At 41.9% G+C, this 21101-nt stretch overlaps 2 long non-coding RNA genes across 4 annotated transcripts; one reads left to right on the top strand and one right to left on the bottom strand.

Annotated features, from left to right (window-relative positions):
• Positions 1 to 8764: 8764 nt before the first annotated feature.
• Positions 8765 to 11750, bottom strand: LOC127323156 (uncharacterized). 3 transcript variants are annotated; one of them, XR_007865425.2, is made up of 4 exons: positions 11447 to 11750; positions 11080 to 11348; positions 9262 to 10561; positions 8765 to 9172 (listed from the first exon to the last, which is right to left on the bottom strand). It is a non-coding gene; the product is annotated as an uncharacterized lncRNA (long non-coding RNA). The 3 variants fall into 3 exon arrangements; XR_007865424.2 differs by lacking the exon at positions 8765 to 9172 and having other exon boundaries at positions 9179 to 9667; positions 9850 to 10561; XR_007865423.2 differs by lacking the exon at positions 8765 to 9172 and having other exon boundaries at positions 9179 to 10561.
• An 8085-nt stretch (positions 11751 to 19835) lies between these two features.
• LOC127323158 (uncharacterized) lies at positions 19836 to 20483 on the top strand. The gene is made up of 2 exons (XR_007865426.2): positions 19836 to 20179; positions 20255 to 20483. It is a non-coding gene; the product is annotated as an uncharacterized lncRNA (long non-coding RNA).
• Positions 20484 to 21101: the final 618 nt, after the last annotated feature.

The raw sequence follows: 21101 nt of genomic DNA, 5'->3' as shown, positions 1-21101 counted from the left end.
TGGTACATCTTGGTACCTCCGGGGTGGATTGAATAAAGGGTGTCATGGGCTTCTTGCAGGATGACTTGTTTCAAGTCAGAGTCCGATGGTACGCAGAGACGTTCTTTGTACCAAAGAACTCCGGCTTCGTCTACGGTGAATCCGGGGGCTTTTCCTGCGGCTATCTGCTTCTTGATTCCGTCAATGCTAGCGTTGTCCTTCTGGGCTTCCTTGATCTGACTAACCAAGGTGGGTTGCAGTTCTATGCTGGCTAGGAATCCTTCGCTAACAAGTTCAAGTCTGAACTGTTCAAACTCTTGATGCAAGCTGGGCTGTTCAGTTGCGAGCATGGAGTTCAACTGACACGGTAGTCGACTCAAAGCATCCGCTACCACATTGGCCTTGCCGGGGTGGTAGTGAATCTCCATGTCGTAATCCTTGATCAATTCGATCCATCGGCGTTGTCTCATGTTCAGTTCTTTCTGGGTGAATATATATTTGAGGCTCTTGTGATTGGAGTAGATCTCGCATCGATTACCCATGAGGTAATGATGCCAAACTTTCAAGGCTAAGACCATGGCTGCAAGCTCGAGGTCATGGGTTGGGTAGTTCTGTTCATGTTGCTTGAGCTGTCTTGAAAGGTAGGATACAACCTTGCCTTCTTCCATAAGCACGCATCCAAGTCCAGTCTTGGAGGCGTCGCAATATACGTCAAAGGGTTTTGCGATATCTGGCATGATCAGGATTGGGGCTGTTGTCAGTCTACTCTTGAGCTGTTGAAAGCTCTCTTCACATTTATCGGTCCACTCAAACTTTCTGTCTTTCTTCAGCAATTGGGTCATTGGTCGAGCGATGCTCGAAAAACCTTCTACAAATCTGCGGTAGTATCCGGCTAATCCAAGAAAATCGCGGACCTCGGTTTGTGTGGTTGGGGCTTGCCATTCCATAACAGTTTTGATTTTGGCGGGATCTACGGCAATTCCTCCTGCAGACAAGATGTGTCCCAGGAATCCAACTTCTTCCAACCAAAACTCACACTTGCTGAACTTGGCATACAACTTGTGCTGTCTAAGGGTTTCTAGGACAGTCTCCAAATGCTGTTCATGTTCCTCTTCGGACTTGGAGTAGACGAGAATGTCGTCGATGAACACAACGACAAACTTGTCCAAAAAGTTCATGAAGATCTTATTCATGAGATTCATGAAATAAGCGGGGGCATTGATCAGTCCAAACGACATGACGTTGTACTCATACAACCCATATCTGGTGGTAAAGGCAGTTTTTGGAATGTCGGTGGCTCGGATCTTCAGTTGGTGATATCCAGTTCTAAGATCTATCTTGGAGAAAACTCTGGATCCGGTGAGTTGATCGAACAAGTCTTCTATCTTGGGTAGAGGGTATTTGTTTTTGATGGTGACATCGTTAAGCTTACGATAATCCGTACATAAACGATTTGCACCATCCTTCTTGTCCACAAACAAGACGGGTGATCTCCAGGGGGATGCACTTGGTCTAATCAGACCTTTGGCCAACATATCATCTATTTGTTTCTTCAGCTCCACAAGCTCGGTTGCGTTCATGCTGTAGGCTCTCTGGGCTATGGGTCCAGTTCCGGGGATTAACTCGATGATAAACTCGATATCCCTATCCGGGGGCATACCAGGTAGATCATCCGGAAACACATCAGGGTAGTGACAAACGACCCTGATTTGATCCAGAGTTGGCTTGGATACACTTTGGTTGCAGGTGAATTTTCTGGGTAGTTTTTCAGAGACGTGCTCCACTACGATACCGGTGCTGCTAGTCATGGTTATGGCTTTCTTGGCACAGTCTATCAATCCATTGTGTTTTGACATCCAGTCCATTCCTAGGACAACTTCCAAACCTTTGGTTCCAAGTATGATTAGATTGGCATAGAAATCTACATCATGGATTTTGATTGGTACATTTTTGCAAAATTTTCTGGCTTTGGTGGTTGATCCGGGGATTTGAACTATCATAACATGCTTCAAGCTGAGGGGTTGAATTTTACTTGTTGATGCAAAGTCTTCGGTGACAAAAGAATGAGATGCTCCGGAATCAAACAACACTCTGGCAGGGATGTGGTTGACAGAAAACATACCCAGTACAACATCTGGTGCTTCCTGGGCTTCTTCAGCGTTCATGTGGTAGAGGCGGCCGTTGCGGTTATTGGGGTTGTTGGGGGCGAACTTCTTGCCGGTGGAGACACGGCGTTGCTGCTGAGCAGGTGCAGCGGTGTTGCCGGCGAGCTTGGCAAGACGCTTGGGACACTCGTTGGAGTAGTGCCCCACTACACTACACTCATAGCAAGTGATGGTCGTCTTGTCCTGCTTGTTCGCAACGGGAACGGCATTGCTTCCGGTTCTGGGAGCGGTGTTGGTGTTGTTGTTGTTGTTAGGGGCTCGGGGTGGAGCGCGGTTGTAGTTGTTGTTGTTGTAGCCTCCTGGCTTGGAGTTTCCTCCACTCCGGTTCTGATAACCGGGGCGCGAGTTCTGCATCTGTGGCTTGTTGTTTCTGGGAGTGAAACCTCCGCTTGAGCTAGGGTGAAACTTTTGGGGGTGGCTTGATCCACTCTGATTTGCCATGCGGCGCTTGTGGTTCTCATTGGATTGGTTTAACTTGCCCTCCATCTGGATGGCGGAGTCGACAAGGGCTTCAAGGTCGGCGAAGGGGATGTTGACGAGGACAGTCTCCATCTCATCATGCAGTCCGTTCAGGAATCTCTCCTTCCTCTTCTCAACGGTGTCGGTCTCATCAGGGGCATACCTCGACAGTGTGAGAAACTTGTCGCGGTATTCAACCACCGTCATGCGACCTTGTTTCAGTTCACGGAACTCATCCCTCATCTTCTTGATAAGACCCGGGGGTACATGGTACTTGCTGAACTTGAGTTTGAACTCCTCCCAAGTCATGAATTGGCCTCCGTTCATGGCACAGGTGCTTCTCCACCAAGCGCGGGCTGGTCCAGCGAGATAGTGAGTGGCGAACAAGACTTTCTCGTTGGCTTCCACTCCGGCTACCTCCAGATTGTTCTCCATAGTCTGGAGCCAATCGTCGGCGTCGAGGGGTTCCTCCATCTTGCTAAACACCGGGGGATTGGTGTTTTGGAAGTTCTTGAGCTTGGATCCGGGGTGGTCATGATTTCCATGGCCCTGGTTGGCGATGTTCTGCAAGGTGATGAGGTTGGCTTAGCGTTCGGCTCTTTCGGTTTCCCGGTCGGCAAGCATGGTTTGCAGCAGTTGCAACATCGCGTCGTTGGTGCGATTTGGAGGGGCCATCTGAAGATATAGAAGATCATGAGATAAGAGGGAACATTCTATGGTTCATTTTGGTTAAGTTTGAAAAACATTTGAAAACTTGTAATCTTTTCATGACAAACATAACATTGATTCCTTCATTCATTCAGCACATAGTACAAGCTAACACACATACTCCAATGGTTTTAAGAACCATTCTCATGCTACGATACAAGGGACGGGATACAACTCACAACTACTATAAGTGAGACTAGTGCAACTACTCCTCATCCTCGACATCGATCGGGACGTAGTCGTCGGGTCCCGCCTCCAGGAACTCGTAGTCTTCCTCCTCGGTGTTCTCGTCCTCCTCAAAGTCGTTGTCGTCGCTCAGGAAGGCGTCTCCTCCCTGAATGTCGATGCCTCCATCGTCATCCTCCAGCTGACGAATCTGATCCTCCTGGGCCTTGACAGTGGCCTCAAGTGACGCGATCCTGGCGCGAAGGCGCCGAATCGTAGCATCCTTCTTGGCACGCTGCTGGCGAAGGCTCTTGCGGTCGTTGTTGAGTAGCTTGATCGCCTCACCCTGCTCGGTGATGTGAGCATGGGTCTGGTTCGCGTAAGCGCGAGTGGCATCGAGGTCCCTCTGAGTCTGGTAGAGCATGAAGTCCAGGTGCTCAGCATGGTGCCTCAACTCCGGGTGCGGCTACAGCTCCATGGGCACTCCCGCAGCATCACGCCTCACAAGGTGGGCGTAGCGAGAGGCGAGGATGCGCACCACGTTCTGTCCACAGAGGCGCGCAAGTGCCTCCTGAAGACCATGTGCGAGTCCGTCGAGCCAGTTGCTCTCGCGGAAGGAGAAGAGGATCCTCTCCGAGGTGGGAGGCTCCATCTTGCCCCTCAAGTCGGCAGTGATCACCCACTGCAACTCTCCTCCGGGCGTGTCGTCCAGCTGAACCCCGTGGAACTCGGGGTGTGGGCGCCCAAGGAAGTCAGAGACGGCGTTGAGATCGTGCTCGAAGATCAAGCTCCCTCCGTTCCCAAGCTGATAAAACTTGGTGTTGATGGGTTCATTCGGCTCCATCTGAAAGAGAATTGGATGAGTAAGTTAGAGAGTGCAAAGTGTGGCAAAATTTTAAGTTGCTTCAAATAAGATAGAACATGATTCATCAAATTTTGGCAAAGTCTCAAAGACAAGAGTGTAGTAATTTTCACAAATATTTTTCTTTCATTTGATTTCAAAGTTAAGTTTTCAGAACGCCCATTCTAACTAAGGTCTTCTAAGGTCAAACAATGGCTCTGATACCAACTTGTCAACACCCGGATTTTTAAGTCCGAATGCCTATTATGTCATACATCGCAATCCCAGGAATATTGTTGTTGCGAGGCATAATAGTTAAGTATCACAGTCATCATTCATTACAAACCATAAGTCTTACAAATTTGGAATCACATGATCCATATTACACGAATAGTTGATCTAGTGATCAACGAACAAACACAAGTTCATAGTTCAACATAGCGGAAGCGTAAGATACGCGGACTCTCTAGTCCACAGGCCAACGCTTGACGTCGGAAGGCGCTTAGTTGTCGTAGGCGTCCTGCTGGTCGTCTCCTTGTTCATCTTCATACTCTGGCCATTTGAATAGCCAGGGACAAAGCCGTGAGTACTTTAAGTACTCGCAAACTAATACTAATGTAAGTGCTAGACATTCTAGTATGGTTTGCTAAGCTCTAGTTTATTTGCATAAAGCTAGTTTTAGTTCACAATATTTGAGAAAAGCTTATTCAAGTGCTAACTAACTCAAGTGGGAACATTAGTGTCATTCCCACCGTTCAAGTGGTGATTCCAATTCAATTCACCACAAGTCATTTCACCATCATCTTTTCAACATCATTTTCAAAGATATGACATCGGAAACTGTATGGCCCTTCCAACCGTCCGTAACCGTGGACGCGGCTATTCGAATAGGTTTACACTCTGCAGAGGTTGCACACTTGTGCCACAACATTTGATTTCATCCGTCGGGATTACCCCGAATCATCGTAACACAGTACGCGGATCATCAACCATAACCTTTCACTTATAAATCCTAGTATGAGCACCTATCCCCATGAGCTTGGCCTCCCAGTGAAGACCAACTGTCAACCTGGGAACTGCACAGGGCTTGGCCGTACAATTCACCTCAATTTCACATCATTTCTCAACAACGGAGGCAGCCTCAAGCGTAACCCCTATGACGTGTGTTCAGAGGGAACCCATACTAAGATACATAAACTTCCAGTTAAGCCCTACCCATAATCAGGTATTGTGGGGGTACTTAATAATTGGAAAGGTATCGCATTCAAACCAACATCATTGTTTATCAAAAATCACAATCTTCTCTTGGTCATATTCACCTTCAAAAATCATTCAAATGAATGTATCTTCATTCCAAGGTTTCAAATTCATTTCAACTTCACATTGTTCCCATCTAGAGTAGTCAAGTTTTATTTCATTAGCACTAGCTCTAAATCATGAGGGGTGCTACCTTGCTTTGCTTGGAAGAGACTACCTCACTACTCTAGTAACCAACTTGTACTTTGACCAAGGTTAACTATAAAAGTAACTTATTGAGAAAACAAGTACCAACTTGTAATGTAAAAACTTGGGTTAGGCTTATGTAAGAAAAGGTAAGAATCATGGTGCCTTGCCCCAAGAGGGGCTTTGCACTTTGCAAGAATATTAGCTTGCCTTGGTAGTTCTCAAACTGTTCCTCCTCCTCCTCTGGGTAGCAACCTTCTTCTTCGGCGTACTCTCCGGTGCTACCGTCTAAATTTGAATACGAGTATAATTACTCACTAATTCAATGGCTATTCCATACATCACATCTAAACACTCAAACTATTCTATGCACACAAATAATTCAACTAGGGTGCATGGGTGGTGTTATTTGAATAGAATTCACTTCTTTGTTTTTAATATGTAAATGATAGTTTCCATAGGGTTCTTGAGAAATAATTTCCTCTCATTGAAATCTTCTTAAGATTTAATTTCTCAAACAATCATATATGAACTCATATTGACCTAAGTCAAATGTTCATCATCATCATTTGGGAAAATGCTTTAAATGAGGTAGATCACCTCATATCATTTAATATCACTACATATGGTTTAAATCTCAAGTAATTCATATAAGAGAGTTTGGACCAGAGGTACAAACATCCCATGAATTCATGTGAGACAAGTTTAAATGAAGTATAAGACTCCACATAATTTACTTTAATAGTTTTGGACAATATCAACTAGTTAAACTAGCCATATCATCCATTAATTAAACTATGGCATGATCATGCAAAGTGACCACACCATTTTATTGCATAAACAATTAGTGTAAGTCAAATGTGAGCTATTAGAGTTGGAATTAACTTAATATCTATTTTGGTTGATTTTTAATAATTATTTGAATAGGGAAAAGTCCCTGCCTTGTTATTTTTATCACATTAATTCTACAAAGAATCTGGTCATGGGACCAGTGGCATGTTGTAGATAATTTATCTAGCTTTCCAACAATATAAAGTTCATCCAATTTGGTTTAGCCAATTTAAATCTATTGAATTTCAAAGTGGCAGCAGTATTGAATTTCATTTGTAATTATTTAAACTGGATTTGAATTAACAGGCCGGCGGGAAAACTAAACGGGCTGAAAGATTTAAAAACGGCCCAAACCAACCCAGTCCAGCCCAACCACGGTCCACAGACGCGCGGCGCACTGACAGGGTGGGGTCCGCGCGTCAGTGACTCACTAAACCCGAATCGGTATGGGCGAGTGTGGTGCGTTGGATTAGATCGAGATCTAACGGACGTGGTTCATCGTCCCGCCGGAGAGAGAGGAGTTCACCGGCGGCTCAGGTAGGGGGTCGGAGGGCTTACGGTGGCTCCAGCTAGGGTTGGCAATATGCTCGGTGAAGTGGTGGACGACGGCGAGGCGGCTGGTAGCAGTGGCGGAGCTCGAGGTGGTCTGGTTCGCCGTCAATTTCTGCAGGGCTTCTGCGGCGGCGATCTTGCAATTGGCCCTTCTCCGGCATCAATCCGATGAACGGTGAGGTGGTTGAGTGGCTGTGAGAGGTGGGGAGTCTGGTGGTGTGCTTGGATCAGCAAGGGGAGCTCTCCTTTTATAGCGTTGCTTGAGTGCTACGGGGCAGGGTGGTGGTCGACCATGGCGCGGCGCTTTCGGTGGCTGGTCGAGCTAGGCGTGGGTGTAGCAGTGTTCTACGTGTCCAGGCGAGGCGAATGGCGGCGACAGCTTGGTCGGGGAGGGCCTGGTTGTGTCGCATTCCTTCCAGGTCTGTCGCGCCCGCGGCGGAGCAGGGTCTCCTTCTCCGGCGGCGGTGGGTGCGGGTTGTGGTCGAGGCATTGTCTGGCAGCTTCCAGGTGTCGTGGTGATGCTCAAGGCGTCGAGAGCGGGTCCAGGGCGAGGGCGAGGTGGTGCGCGGCGCGTGTACTGTGACGTCCGCGCGCATGTCCATGCGCGACGTCATCGGCATGGTGAGCGCGTCCAGGGCGCGCCTCATCCGGCGTGTGTCGTCGTCCTCCTCGACAACGGCGAGTGTAGGCGGCGCTAGGGTGGTGTGCTGGTGCGGTTTGGCAAGGTGGCCACGGCCAGGGAAGAAGAAAGGGAGGGGGGAGCTCGACGTGTGTGGCATGGCCAGCATGGCCATGCCCTAGCTTGCTCTCTCCTCTCCTTAGCACTAGTAAGTTTGCACGTGCAACGCACGTCTACACAATATGCGTTCATCACAGATGACAATCTCGATTTGGAACGGTGGCTCGTGCACGTCCATTCTTTGATTTTCATGTGTTTTTTTTAGGTGGATGCCAAGTCTAAAAAAGAGATTCTTGTTCGTACATTCTCGATAAAGAAATTAAAGGCCGCTTGCTCGATGATGTTCCAAATAAGAAGGTTACATATATGCGACTCCATTGTAACATACAAAAATCTTTATGAATGGCTAGAAAAAGGCGGTTCGTATTCGAAACATGACATACGCCAATTTAGGTTTGATTTGTGATTTTCCAGTAAATGGCATCATTGTAATTTCTTGCATCGCAGCAAATAAAATCTTAGATATATATAATGGATATCTTGAAGTTATGACCAACTGCTTCATATAGAAATGCATATCATGTAGCAACCATTGATATAAATCATTAAATTATCCTTTTATGAATTACCACAACATGCATGATGCACACATCCATTTTATGGCAGCCAATTACTTTCCAGGAACTCAAATATCTATGTTCAAAATATCTGAACACAATCTGCAAATATATATCTCATATATTTACTCACATACAGTTTTTGGACTGATCTATTAAATTTGTTTACAGTAATTCATCACATGTTTTTAATGCTTCCGAGAAACACATGATAAGCCTATATGGACAATTCTTATTCAAATTGGTCATACAAGACATGATGGTCTTGCGCTGGTTTGAACACTTGCATATGTAATGCTTCTGAGTAAAATAATGGTGCACTGATTTGAGTAAAAACTTTGGAGAACAGAGGGTGGCATACTCCACAATTTGTTACCATATCCATTAAGCTAAACAGGAGGTCACAAGTGGCATAAAAACATCAAACATTTACTGTCATTTCACATAACACTTTGTTTATGTATCTTGTGTAAATTGTTAGCACTATCTCTTATGCTTGCAAGAGATAAGATTCATGGTAAATGAACAAATAAAATCTCAGGGCATCGAAAAATAAACAACTTCCTGGACTAACCGTTGAAAGGTAACAGAAAAAACCTACGACAATTAATCATGCACAGTAGATGATATCAGTAAGCACTTTCCAAACCTCAATGGCACAGATAAAATCAGGTGAGATACTTTGTGTTCACTGCATATCCAATACTATCAAAGTTGAAGTTGAAATGACTAACTGAAATAGAGAAATAAAGCATAACTATTATATAAAAAACTTAGACCTGGATTTATGTTTGAAACAGAATGATACTATAAGTCCCAAACCTTAATGAATATATACATAATCAAGCCTCAAATTATGCACATGGAACAGTTGAGTAGAAGAGATATGTCACCAGTAGCACCGATTTTCTCCTCAATCTCCTTCTGTGTCTTGTGTACTTGTCTGCCACCACAAGTCTACTACGCTCCCCTCATCTCTTCTACTCTCCACTGCAATGCACGTGCCATCACCACCTGCCACGAGTCTCTGCGCTCTCACTACGAAAGCTAAAAAGAACACGAAGATGTGTCCAAATAAGCGAAATCAGTTGGTGAGATCGCTAGTCTAAGAAATGCAGTAGTAATCGAGAATAACCAAAGGGAGTGCTATTTCTCTGGTGGTACTCTTCCACGTAATCTAAGAGCCAAGTTTTCTTCAACATCCGTTATTATCTTCATGCATAGAAAGCTGGTAGAATTCAAATAATGATTTAAAATGTTAGTCAAAACCGAATGGTATGTACTGCAGGCAAAATTTAGGCAACAACAAAGCTCTCCAATACACTAATAGTGGAGGTTGGGCGGATTTTAATTTCTCAGGTAATGCACATGGAAGAGGAACTGAAAACAAAAAACACATGACATAATTACCTATAACATGCAGGTGTAATCCAAGCTTATCCTTGTCATTAGCAATTCCCTGATATTGTGAAATTTCTTACGATATTCTACCTAGTCAGCTGACAATAGAAACCAGACTGCAAATTATGATTTAAAACGAACAATCGCAGATTAACCATACAATATATACATTCACCGAGACTTAAATCTGTAGTTGGATCACACTTGTTATGGGAAACATAATGCCTCAATGTATAAAAGAACAATCTACCAATCTCTGAAATGATATTACTGAAAATCTCCAGATATCAGTTGCATGGAGTATTCATCTGCTGAACCAGGGATAACTCTGCAGTGTTAAGGTAACCACTAACATCATCTATCTCATATCATCAACTTGCATAATCTGAGTTTGTCATTTACAAAATAAATATCATCAGACTTGTACCAAAGACAGCATCGCATGCTAAGAAAATTCATACAACCGTGCTTGCCATCTCCAATTCAAAGGTACACATTCATACTCTCCGATACCTGTGCGCTATGTAGGACCGCAACAGCCGCCTCCGGCACTCATTCTTGCATGCCCCGTAGAAGCGTAGACAACCTAGCGCATTGAGAGTTTGAGACAAAAAAAGGAAATTATTGTGAGGAAAATGTAAGGATTACTCCATTGCGAGGTCTGGCAGGATGTTCTCATGGCGGCCCGTCCTAGAGGCTGACGTGCGCAAAGAACACAGACCTGGCAGTAAAATAAACCTCTGTCAGCTACCTCCTCCCTTCCAAATTACACAAAAAAAACAAGGGGTACAAGAAATCATGTTACAAGATAGTGTTAAAACAAATTTAATATTTAAACTATTCAGCTTTGTGCTGTTGTTTTTTTAGAAGGTTGGGTTAGCCCGCTGATATGAGGCGATGTACAATTTAGCTCGAGGTCACTGTCTTCCAAACAGTACTACAAACAGAAACATGATTGAATGAAGCAGGAGCTTTTCATGGAAGCATATCAAGCGGCAACTATTTATGGTCAAACAATACTACAAACAGTACTAAGAAATTACCAGTTCAAAAGTTCGAATGGGTGAAGAAAAGGGAATGAGTTGAGAAGCATAGCAGGCTGCAGATTTTCATTGAAGCACACGCCTAGACTAATCTTGGTGCAATCATCTTAGCGGTACATCCTAAAATAGCTCCACTGGCTCAAGATTGCAAAATAAATAGGGACACAAGCACATCAGAGGATGGAGGAACACGTACCCATAAGCAAAATCAACCCACTCCAGAGCTCATCGTTGCCATGGCCGATGAACCCCTCTATCGACTCCCTCACAGACGTAGCCTTGGAGCAGAGAAAATTTGGACTATGAAGGTGATAGACCACCACTTCTTCTCAGTCGTCACTTCTAGCCAATCAATCATCTCCTTCCCAATTCTACCACTTTTCCGTCTCCAACGAACATAAGAATGGTCTGTAATTTTTTTTTTGTTTCTTCAGTCATTTCATCAAACAGGTTGTGTGCATAAGCCTGGAACAAAAGGAGGCAAAAAAATGTTTGCATCTCAACTCCGGTTGCTGCAGCACAAGGAGAAAGAGAAAAGCAATCAAGAGGAGGAAGGAACTCACATATCTGGTTGTTGAACATGAGTGCCTTGTGCAGCGTGAGGATTTACTTGTCTAGAAACCTGGCGCTGACGAGAAATTTGGGCAGAATCAACCTGGCTGCTGCTCACCCGTGAGGCACATCCAGCGCGAGTTTGGTCCCCCAGTCCTCCCTCCCCAGAGGTGGTGGCACAAGGGAAGTCTCCGCCTCCGCGGACGAGGCACATGCGGCGGCGCGGAGGAGGCCTGTGGGTAGATGACAATGAAGGCGGCGGAAGGCGGGTGGAACGCGGCAGCGGGATTCTTCGACCTGGGGACTGCCGTGAAAAAGGCCGATTTAGCGTAACCGTTTCCGCTTGTTCCATAATTTAGGGGATGTGGAAGTCTGCAGCGATATTTTTTTTCCAGAGATCACAGCGGGGCGGAATTTGTGGATGGGGAGAGTAGATCATTTTAGGCCGTGTGATATGAGTGAATGAAGGGTTGAGATTCAATTTTCCAACGGCACTTCGTGCCTTTATAAGTAGTAGAGATTACTATGCATCATTTAGGGTTTTAGGGGACCAGGGAACACAATGGTGTAGGTTAGGGTAGTTTAGATGGATTAGAATCACTATTTGCAATAGTTGCAAATAGTGCCCGATTTTGTAAATTGCAAAAATATCCAAATTTGAAAATATTCAAATGGTGAATCTATTTGAAATGTAAGTGTTTAAATAAGTTGTATTTGACCAGAGAGGATTTGAGGTGGTGGTGGAAAAATTAGAATTCAAGAATTGGCAAAAATGGCTAAGTGGAGAATGTTGCATATGTTAAAAAGTTGTGACTTTGGATGAGCCTTGCTCATGATTCAAGATGATTTTGGCATGGTGATCTTTACCAAAGTTTTTCACCTTGATGTTGACTTTGAAATGGTGCAAAGAGTTAGCAAGAGTTGGTTTGAAAAAATTGAATGGAAAGGGCTCAAAGTGGTGATCAGACTATAATTGTCAATTTTGACCATTATCATATGTGAGCTAGATTTGTGTTTGAATTTCATTTGAATTGGGATTCTTTGATTCCAAAAGTTGTAATAAGTGTTTAATAACATTATTCAACTAATGGTGAAGACAAAATAGGTCTAGGGTCAAAATTTATAAAAATGCCATAGGGCATATGTGAGGGTTTTTAGGGTTTTTCATTTTATGGATTTTCTTCCTCTTTGATTTATTTGGTTGGTGATCTTCATATGATCACATTAGGGTTTTAGAGCATATCAAATACAAGTAATAACAATCATCATGGCATATCAATCAAATGCACAAGTCCTATGCATGGTACTACATGCAAATTAAAAAGTTTTTGTTGGTTTGATAATTTGCTTTCTGGAATTCTCTAACTTTCTTTTTATTGAAATTTGGGGTGTTACAATCACTATCTTTTACTTTTTATTATCAAGTAGTGTCATATCATGAGTAGGGAAGTTATCATATAAGATGGGTTGCGGTGTGGGAGTATCTCTCCCTAGTTGGTTGTCTATGTATCCCTTGGTGTGAATTATCGTTATAGAATATTAATGAGAAGTCTTATCATTTACATATTGCACATCTTATTTTAGTTTGCAATTTCTATTATATGAGTGATCTTGTTATTAGTATTGGTATCACTTTGGGAGCATTGAGTAAATCTATTTGGTTTTGGCAAACTTAGCATTGGTCAATAGCAACAACACTTTGAGGTTTAAGTAGAAAAGAGAAATACATGTAGATATGTTGTTTCATTGTCTTTCTTTCTTGTTAGCTCCTTAGCTTATTATTCTGAAGTTAAAATTGTTTGTGCTTACAAGGAAGATGCATGATTGTTTCCATCACATATATATTTATTTGTTTCCCTCAACTCTTATACTTGCTAATCAACCTTGCTAGCCAAAAACCTGTGCTGAGAGGGAATGCTTCTCGTACATCCAAACCTTAACCCCAACCTATGCCATTTGTGTCCACCATAACTACCTACTACATGGTATTTCCTGCCATTCCAAGTAAATACTTCGTGTGCTACCTTTAAACAATTCAAAATTTACTATCTCTTATTTGTGTCAATGTTTTATAGCTCATGAGGAAGTATGTGGTGTTTTATCTTTCAATCTTGTTGGGCAACTTTCAGCAATGGACTAGTGGCTTCATCCGCTTATCCAATAATTTTGCAAAAAGAGCTGGCAATGGGGTTCCCAGCCCCGATTAATTAACCTTCATAATTTTACAAATAGACACTCCTCCATGGTATGTGATTGTTGGACGGCACCCGAGGATTCGGTTAGCCATGGCTTGAGAAAGCAAAGGAGGGGAGGAGTGTCATCTAAATAAAACTAAAATAAAAAGGCACTCCTTCATGGTATGAGATTGTTGGCAGGCACCCGAGGATTCGGTTAGCCATGGTTTGTGAAAGCAAAGGTTGGGAGGAGTGCCAACCAAAAATAAAACCTTATGGGAGCCGCTCTTCGAGAGTTCGTCTGGCAAGGGGGTTAGAGTACCCGCTACCATTCGTTGACAACAACAAACACCTCTCAAAATGTTACTTTCATTCTCTTTACATGATTTCAAAACTTAAAAAGCTCCAGCAGATGATTTAATCCCTGCTTCCCTCTGCGAAGGGCCTGTCTTTTACTTTATGTTGAGTCAGTAAACCTATTTCCCTCCATCTTAAGCAAGCATTTGAGTTGTTGTGATCAAATCATCTATATTGTGATTTACTTCATCATGTCTTTTACTCTTCCTTGTTTAGTACAGGTTTTATCCGAATGAATATAGCTTTGAAAGTTATCAATGATTATGAGGAGATTATTATGATTGAGTATGCAAGTTGTGCCATATAAACTTTAACATGAGAGCGCTGCTCGATAGATAAGTACAATCTGTTAATTGTTCTCTGACCAAGAACGAAGTTTGCCATTGCCAATTATGATTTCTTATGCACCTTTATTTGTGATTACCTTCTACTTGTTTCAAGTTGAATTATATGAGGAAGTTGTTCACTAGAATGTCTTGTGTGAATTAATATGATGCTTCTTGTCCGTATTTTATTTATCGACTCTTCACTCCATAAACATGTGGTCCTGTTTACCGAGTTCAGTTTCGCTTGGGGACAAGCGAAGTCTAAGCTTGGGGGGAGTTGATACGTCCATTTTGCATCACTATTTTATATCATAATTTACTGTTATTCATTGATATATTTCATATTTAGAGGAGATACTTATGTTATTTCATCTATTTTGCATGTTTCATGATTATTGGAGGATCGCGCACCGGAGTCAGGATTCAGCTGGAAAAAGCGCCGTCAGAATGCAATATTTCGGAAGATCAACAATTGACGGAAATTATATGAAAAATCCTATTTTTCTAGAAGACGAAGGGAGCCAGAAGGGGAAGCCGAGGAGGGCCACCATGGGCCCACCTCATAGGCCGGCGCGGGCCAAGGCCTGGCCGCGCCGCCTTGTGAGGAGGGGGCCCACAGCCCCCTCTGGCCTCCTCTCCTTCGCGTACATCTTCGTCCCGAAAACCTAAGCTCGAGGGGATAGTCGCGAAGAGTCACAGCCGCCTCTGCGGGGCGGAAAACACCAGAGAGAAAAGAGCTCTCCGCCAGGCTGAAATATGCCGGGAAAATTCCCTCCCGGAGGGGGAAATCGACGCCATCGTCACCGTCATCGAGCTGGACATCATCTCCATCACCATCACCATCATCTCCATCATCATCACCGCCGTCTCCACCGCTGCACCTCGTCACCGCTGTAACAATTTGGGTTGGATCTTGATTGTTTGATAGGGGAAACTCTCCCGGTATTGATTTCTACTTGTTATTGATGCTATTGAGTGAAACCATTGAACCAAGGTTTATGTTCAGATTGTTATTCATCATCATATCACCTCTGATCTTGTTCCATATGATGTCTCGTGAGTAGTTCGTTTAGTTCTTGAGGACATGGGTGAAGTCTAAATGTTAGTAGTGAATCATGGTTGAGTAATATTCAATGTTATGATATTTAAGTTGTGGTGTTATTCTTCTAGTGGTGTCATATGAACGTCGACTACATGATACTTCACCTTTATGGGCCTAGGGGAATACATCTTGTACTCGTTTGCCAATTGCGGGGTTGCCGGAGTGACAGAAACCTAAACCCCCGTTGGTATATCGATGCAGGAGGGATAGCAGGATCTCAAAGTTTAAGGCTGTGGTTAGATTTATCTTAATTACTTTCTTGTAGTTGCGGATGCTTGCAAGGGGTATAATCACAAGTATGTATTAGTCCTAGGAAGGGCGGTGCATTAGCATAGGTTCACCCACACAACACTTATCAAAACAATGAAGATTAATCGGCTATATGAAGCGAAAGCACTAGACTGAATTCCCGTGTGTCCTCAAGAACGTTTGGTCATTATAAGTAAACAAACCGGCTTGTCCTTTGTGCTAAAAAGGATTGGGCCACTCGCTGCAATTGTTACTCTCGCATTTTACTTACTTGTACTTTATTCATCTGCTACATCAAAACCCCCTGAATACTTGTCTGTGAGCATTTACAGTGGATCCTTCATCGAAACTGCTTGTCAACACCTTCTGCTCCTCGTTGGGATCGACATTCTTACTTATAGAAAATACTACGATACACCCCCTATACTTGTGGGTCATCAGGATCCGACCGCCACCGGCGGTGGCGATGGCCATTGAGGGGACGGCGTCGAAGAGGGAGGCGTCGCGCTTGGAGCCGACGACGTCATGGACGATGGGATTCGCATTCTCCTTGTCCATCTCACCGGCAGAGATGGAGAGGGTTTTTTGCTTTGGAGAAGATGATGGGACGTGAGAGGAGGCGTTGAATGAGATAGTGAGAGTTACAGAGAGAGTGCGAGGAGGCGTCTATAAAGGCGGGGGTGGTTAATGCAACCCGCGTCCTACGCGTCCACCATTGATCGTCTGCACGTCTTGGGCTTCTGCAACGCGACACGCGTCCACGATTGCAAGTCTTCGACTTCTGCACTGCGACCCACGTCTACGCGTCAACAATTGCACGTCTTCCACTTCTGCACCGCAACACGCGTACTCGAGTCTAACCCTGGAAAATTAGCATTTTTTGTGTGCTCAGTTTTCCCCTTGAGTACTAATACTGGCTAGTGCAATATACTCAGTTTCACCTCAAGTGGATGGTCAACAGAGAGTCAACAAATGGGATTAACTAGTTAAATGAGTCAACAAATGGGATTATCAAGCTTACTTATTTGTTTTCACGTGTTAAACTTGTCTAAATCTTGGTCAAACCTAGGATTTGATGAAGATTCAAATGGGCAGAAAATAAAAAAAACAGAAAAATGAAAAACCAAAGCACATAGTCTTGTTATGTCATATAGTAAGCATTACAGTTGATAAACAAGGTCTAGACATATTCAAACCATACAAATCATGTATCTACCCTCTAACCCCTAAACTATGTCTTATGAAGTCAAGCATGAAGATAAGTGGTTTTGGGTTTCAAACATGAAAATTTCAAGAACATCCCAAAAGCTGCTTCATTTTAGAGTGACTAAGAAGGATCCAGGCTTACCTTTTCATTTTCATGTTTTAAACTTGTTTAAATCTTGGTCAATCCTAGTATTTGACCAAGATTAAAATGGGCATCAAAATTTAAAAAAATCAGAAAAATGAAAAACCAATGCACATAGTTTTCTTATGTCATATAGTAAGCATTCAAGTTGATAAACAAGGTCTATACATATTCAAACCAGACAAATCATGTATCTATACCCCTAACCCCTAAACTCTGTCTTATGTAGTCAAGCATGAAGAGAGAAGTGGTTTTGGGTTTCAAACATGGAAATTCAAAAACCTCCCAAAAGCTTCATTTTAGAGTGACTAAGAAGGATCCAAGCTTACCTTTGCATTTTCATATTTTAAACTTGTTTAAATCATTGTCAAACCTAGGATTTGACCAAGATACAAATGGGCACAAAATTAAAAAAATCAGAAAAATGAAAAACAAAAGCACATAGTCTTCTTGTGTCATATCGTAAGCATTCAAGTTGATAAACAAGGTCTAGATATATCCAAACCAGACAAATCATGTATCTACCCCATGTCGATCTTATGAAGTCTAGCATGAAGAGAAGTCGTTTTGGGTTTCAAACATGGAAATTTCATGAACATCCCAAAAGCTTCATTTTAGAGTGACTAAGAAGGATCAAGGCTTACCTTTACATTCTCATGTTTTAAACTTGTTTAAATCCTGGTCAAATCAAGGATTTGACCAAGATTCATATGGGCATAAAATAAAAAAATAGAAAAATGCAAAACCAAAGCACATAGTCTTCTTATGTCATATAGTAAACATTAACGTTGATAAACAAGGTCTAGACATATTCAAACTAGACAAATCATGTATCTACCCCCTAACCCCTAAACTCTGTCTTATGAAGTCAAGCATGAAGAGAAGTGCATAGTTTGCGTTTCAAACATGGAAATTTCAAAAAACTCCCAGAAACTTCATTTTAGAGTGACTAAGAAGGATACATTCTTCCCTTTTCATTTTCATGTTTATACTTGTTTAAATCTTGGTCAAACCTAGGATTTTACAAGATTCGAATGTGCATCAAAATTCCAAAAAAATCAGAAAAATGAAAAAACAAAGCACATAGTTTTCTTATGTCATATAGTAAGCATCAAAGTTGATAAACAAGGCCTAGACATATTCAAACAATAAAAATCATGTATCTACCCCTACCCCTAAACTTTGTCTTATGTAGTTAAGCATGAAGAGCAGTGGTTTTGGGTTTCAAACATGGAAAATTCAAAAACCTCCCAAAGGCTTTATTTTAGAGTGACTAAGAAGGATCCATGCTTACCTTTTCATTTTCATATTTTAAACTTATTTAAATCATTGTCAAACCTAGCATTTGACCAAGATTCAAATGGGCATAAAATTAAAAAAGATCAAAAAAATGGAAAACAAAAGCACATAGTCTTCTTATGTCATATATATAGTAAGCATTCAAAAGTTGATAAACAAGGTCTAGACATATTCAAATAATACAAATCATGTATCTACCCCTAACCCTAAACTCTGTCTTATGAAGTCAAGCATGAAGACAAGTGGTTTTTGGTTTCAAACACGGGAATTTCAAAAACCTCCCAAAAGCATCATTTTAGAGTGACTAATTAAGAAGGATCCAGGCTTACCTTTTCATTTTCATGTTTTAAACTTGTTTAAATCATGGTCAAACCTAGGATTTGACCAATATTCAAATGGGCATAAAATAAAAAATAAAAAACCAAAGCACATAGTCTTCTTATGTCATATAGTAATCATTCAAGTTCATAAACAAGGTCTAGACATATTCAAACCAGACAAATCATATACCCCCTAACCCTAAACTCTATCTCATGTATGAAGTCAAGCATGAAGAGAAGTGTGGTTTTGGGTTTCAAACATGTAAATTTCAAAAACCTCCCAAAAGCTTCATTTTAATTAGACTTACTTATTAATTAAGAAGGATCCAGGATTAATTACCGTTTCATTGTCATGTTTTAAACTTGTTTAAATCTTGGTCAAACCTGGGATTTGACCAAGATTCAAATGGGCATAAAAATTCAGAAAAAAAAACGAAAGAATGAAAAATCAAAGCACATAGCCTTCATATGTCATATAGTAAGCATTCAAATTGATAAACAAGGTCTAGACATATTCAAACCAGAAAAATCATGTATCTACCCCTAAGCCCTAACCCTAAACTCTGTCTTATGAAGTCAAGCATGAAGAGAAGTGGTTTTGGGTTTCAAACATGGAAATTTCAAAAACCTCCCAAAAGCTTCATTTTAGAGCGACTAAGAAGGATCGATGCTTACCTTTTCATTGTCATGTTTTTAACTTATTTGAATCTTGGTCAAATCCTAGGTTTGACCAAGATTTAAACAAGTTTAAAACAAGAAAATGAAACGGGAAGTCTGTATCCTTCTTAGTCACTCTAAAATGAAGCTTTTGGGATGTTCTTGAAATTTCCATGGTTGACTTCATAAGACGGAGTTTAGGGTTAGGGTAGACATATACATGATTTGTCTGGTTTGATTATGTCTAGACCTTATTTATCAACTTTAATGCTTACTATATGACATAAGAAAACTATTTGCTTTTGTTTTTCATTTTTCTGTTTTTTTATTTTGATGCCCATTTGAATCTTGTCAAATCCTAGGTTTGACCAAGATAATTTAAATCTTATATTTACTAATTGAAGACTCCCAACGAGACACCATGTTAATCCTAGAGGTTAAACAATATACTCCATCCGATTAGTTTTACCCTACGTGTTCAGCCGTTAGTTAATCAGCTCCACCTTACATGAAGCGTGACTGCTTTCTCCATGTTTCCGTGTAAAAAAAACCATTGTCTCTAATCGATGTGGCCTCCTCCATACGTGCGGAACAAGTTGGACAGCCGCCTCCTCGATCTGGACGGGACAAGATCGGCGGCCGACTCCTTTGCGGCGGCTGTACCGATCCTCCAACCTCCCGCGGAGCGACACCCGAAAGTTGCAGCAGAGGCGACCAATGTCAAGATCGTGAAGCCGATAGATGCAGCGTCGTCTGGATAGCCCACTACTCGGATGACAAAAAAAGGTTGAAGAAGAGCCGGCCAATTGCAAGATCGTGCATCCATCTGCTGTAAATTCGAAGAAGATCCGGCCAATTCCATGACATGTCGCAGCGCTGGATTTCGCTTTGGGAGTAGTCATCTGATCTCAGGTAAGAATTTAAATTTCCCTTTTCAATCTGTTTTTTAGTAGCTCTACCACTATTGATGAATTGCCTCACCTGCAGTTGCCTCCACTGACGGTTAAATCTGGGACCATCAGATGTCTTGGATGGTGGAAGCAATTAGTTGTGAGCCGGTTACTGATTTTTCACATGACTACTCTTCCGGTTATTTTAGCAAAATTGATCTGGATTCTTAGAAAAGAATTTACATACATACTAGCTCTACAAGAGGAATTCTTTTTTATATGTGCTACGCAATTCTTTCAGAGCCAATGAAGAGTGTTTTCAAGGTGTATATGCATTCAAAACATGGTTCTGTAATTGATCACGGGAAACACTATGGTACAACTGGACCATATAAAATAGGATTCAGTTAGACTACATGGACAGTTAACCATTTACTCTTATATACCACAACCTTACGTGATTACATATAGACCATATAAGTAGATTCGACTATATTTGTTTTTCATGTGCATAATTTATCTCTCTAGGTGAGCAATCTGTTTCTATAAAGAAGCCCTACATAGATAATTCTGCTCATCGTGAGAGGAAATTAATACTGATGCTACAGTACATGGTTAATGATAATGATAGCAACAGAAGCCTTACCTCAGGTGTAAACATCGAGATTCTTACTGTTGTTTTCTCATGGTGCTTTTCTTCTTCAGCAAAGCATTTACGCATTTCCCACAATGCTTTATGTTTTCATTATTTATTTCTGATATCTCGACTACTTAGTTTGGTTTGTAAAGATTGATATTAGCTCGATTTATCGAAACTGTATGCAGTTGTTAACACAAAATTTTGTAGTAAAAAGCTGAAGCCATATCTACTGAATGTATTTGCACAATTTAAGTCTTTTATTCTTACAATTCACATTATGGTATTTTCGTTTGCACTACAATGG

This window comes from Lolium perenne, chromosome 6, assembly GCF_019359855.2.
Source record: "Lolium perenne isolate Kyuss_39 chromosome 6, Kyuss_2.0, whole genome shotgun sequence".
In the NCBI taxonomy this organism is placed as follows: Eukaryota; Viridiplantae; Streptophyta; class Magnoliopsida; order Poales; family Poaceae; genus Lolium; species Lolium perenne.
Note: the sequence above shows the minus strand (reverse complement) of the source record. Positions and strands in the feature narration are given on the sequence as shown.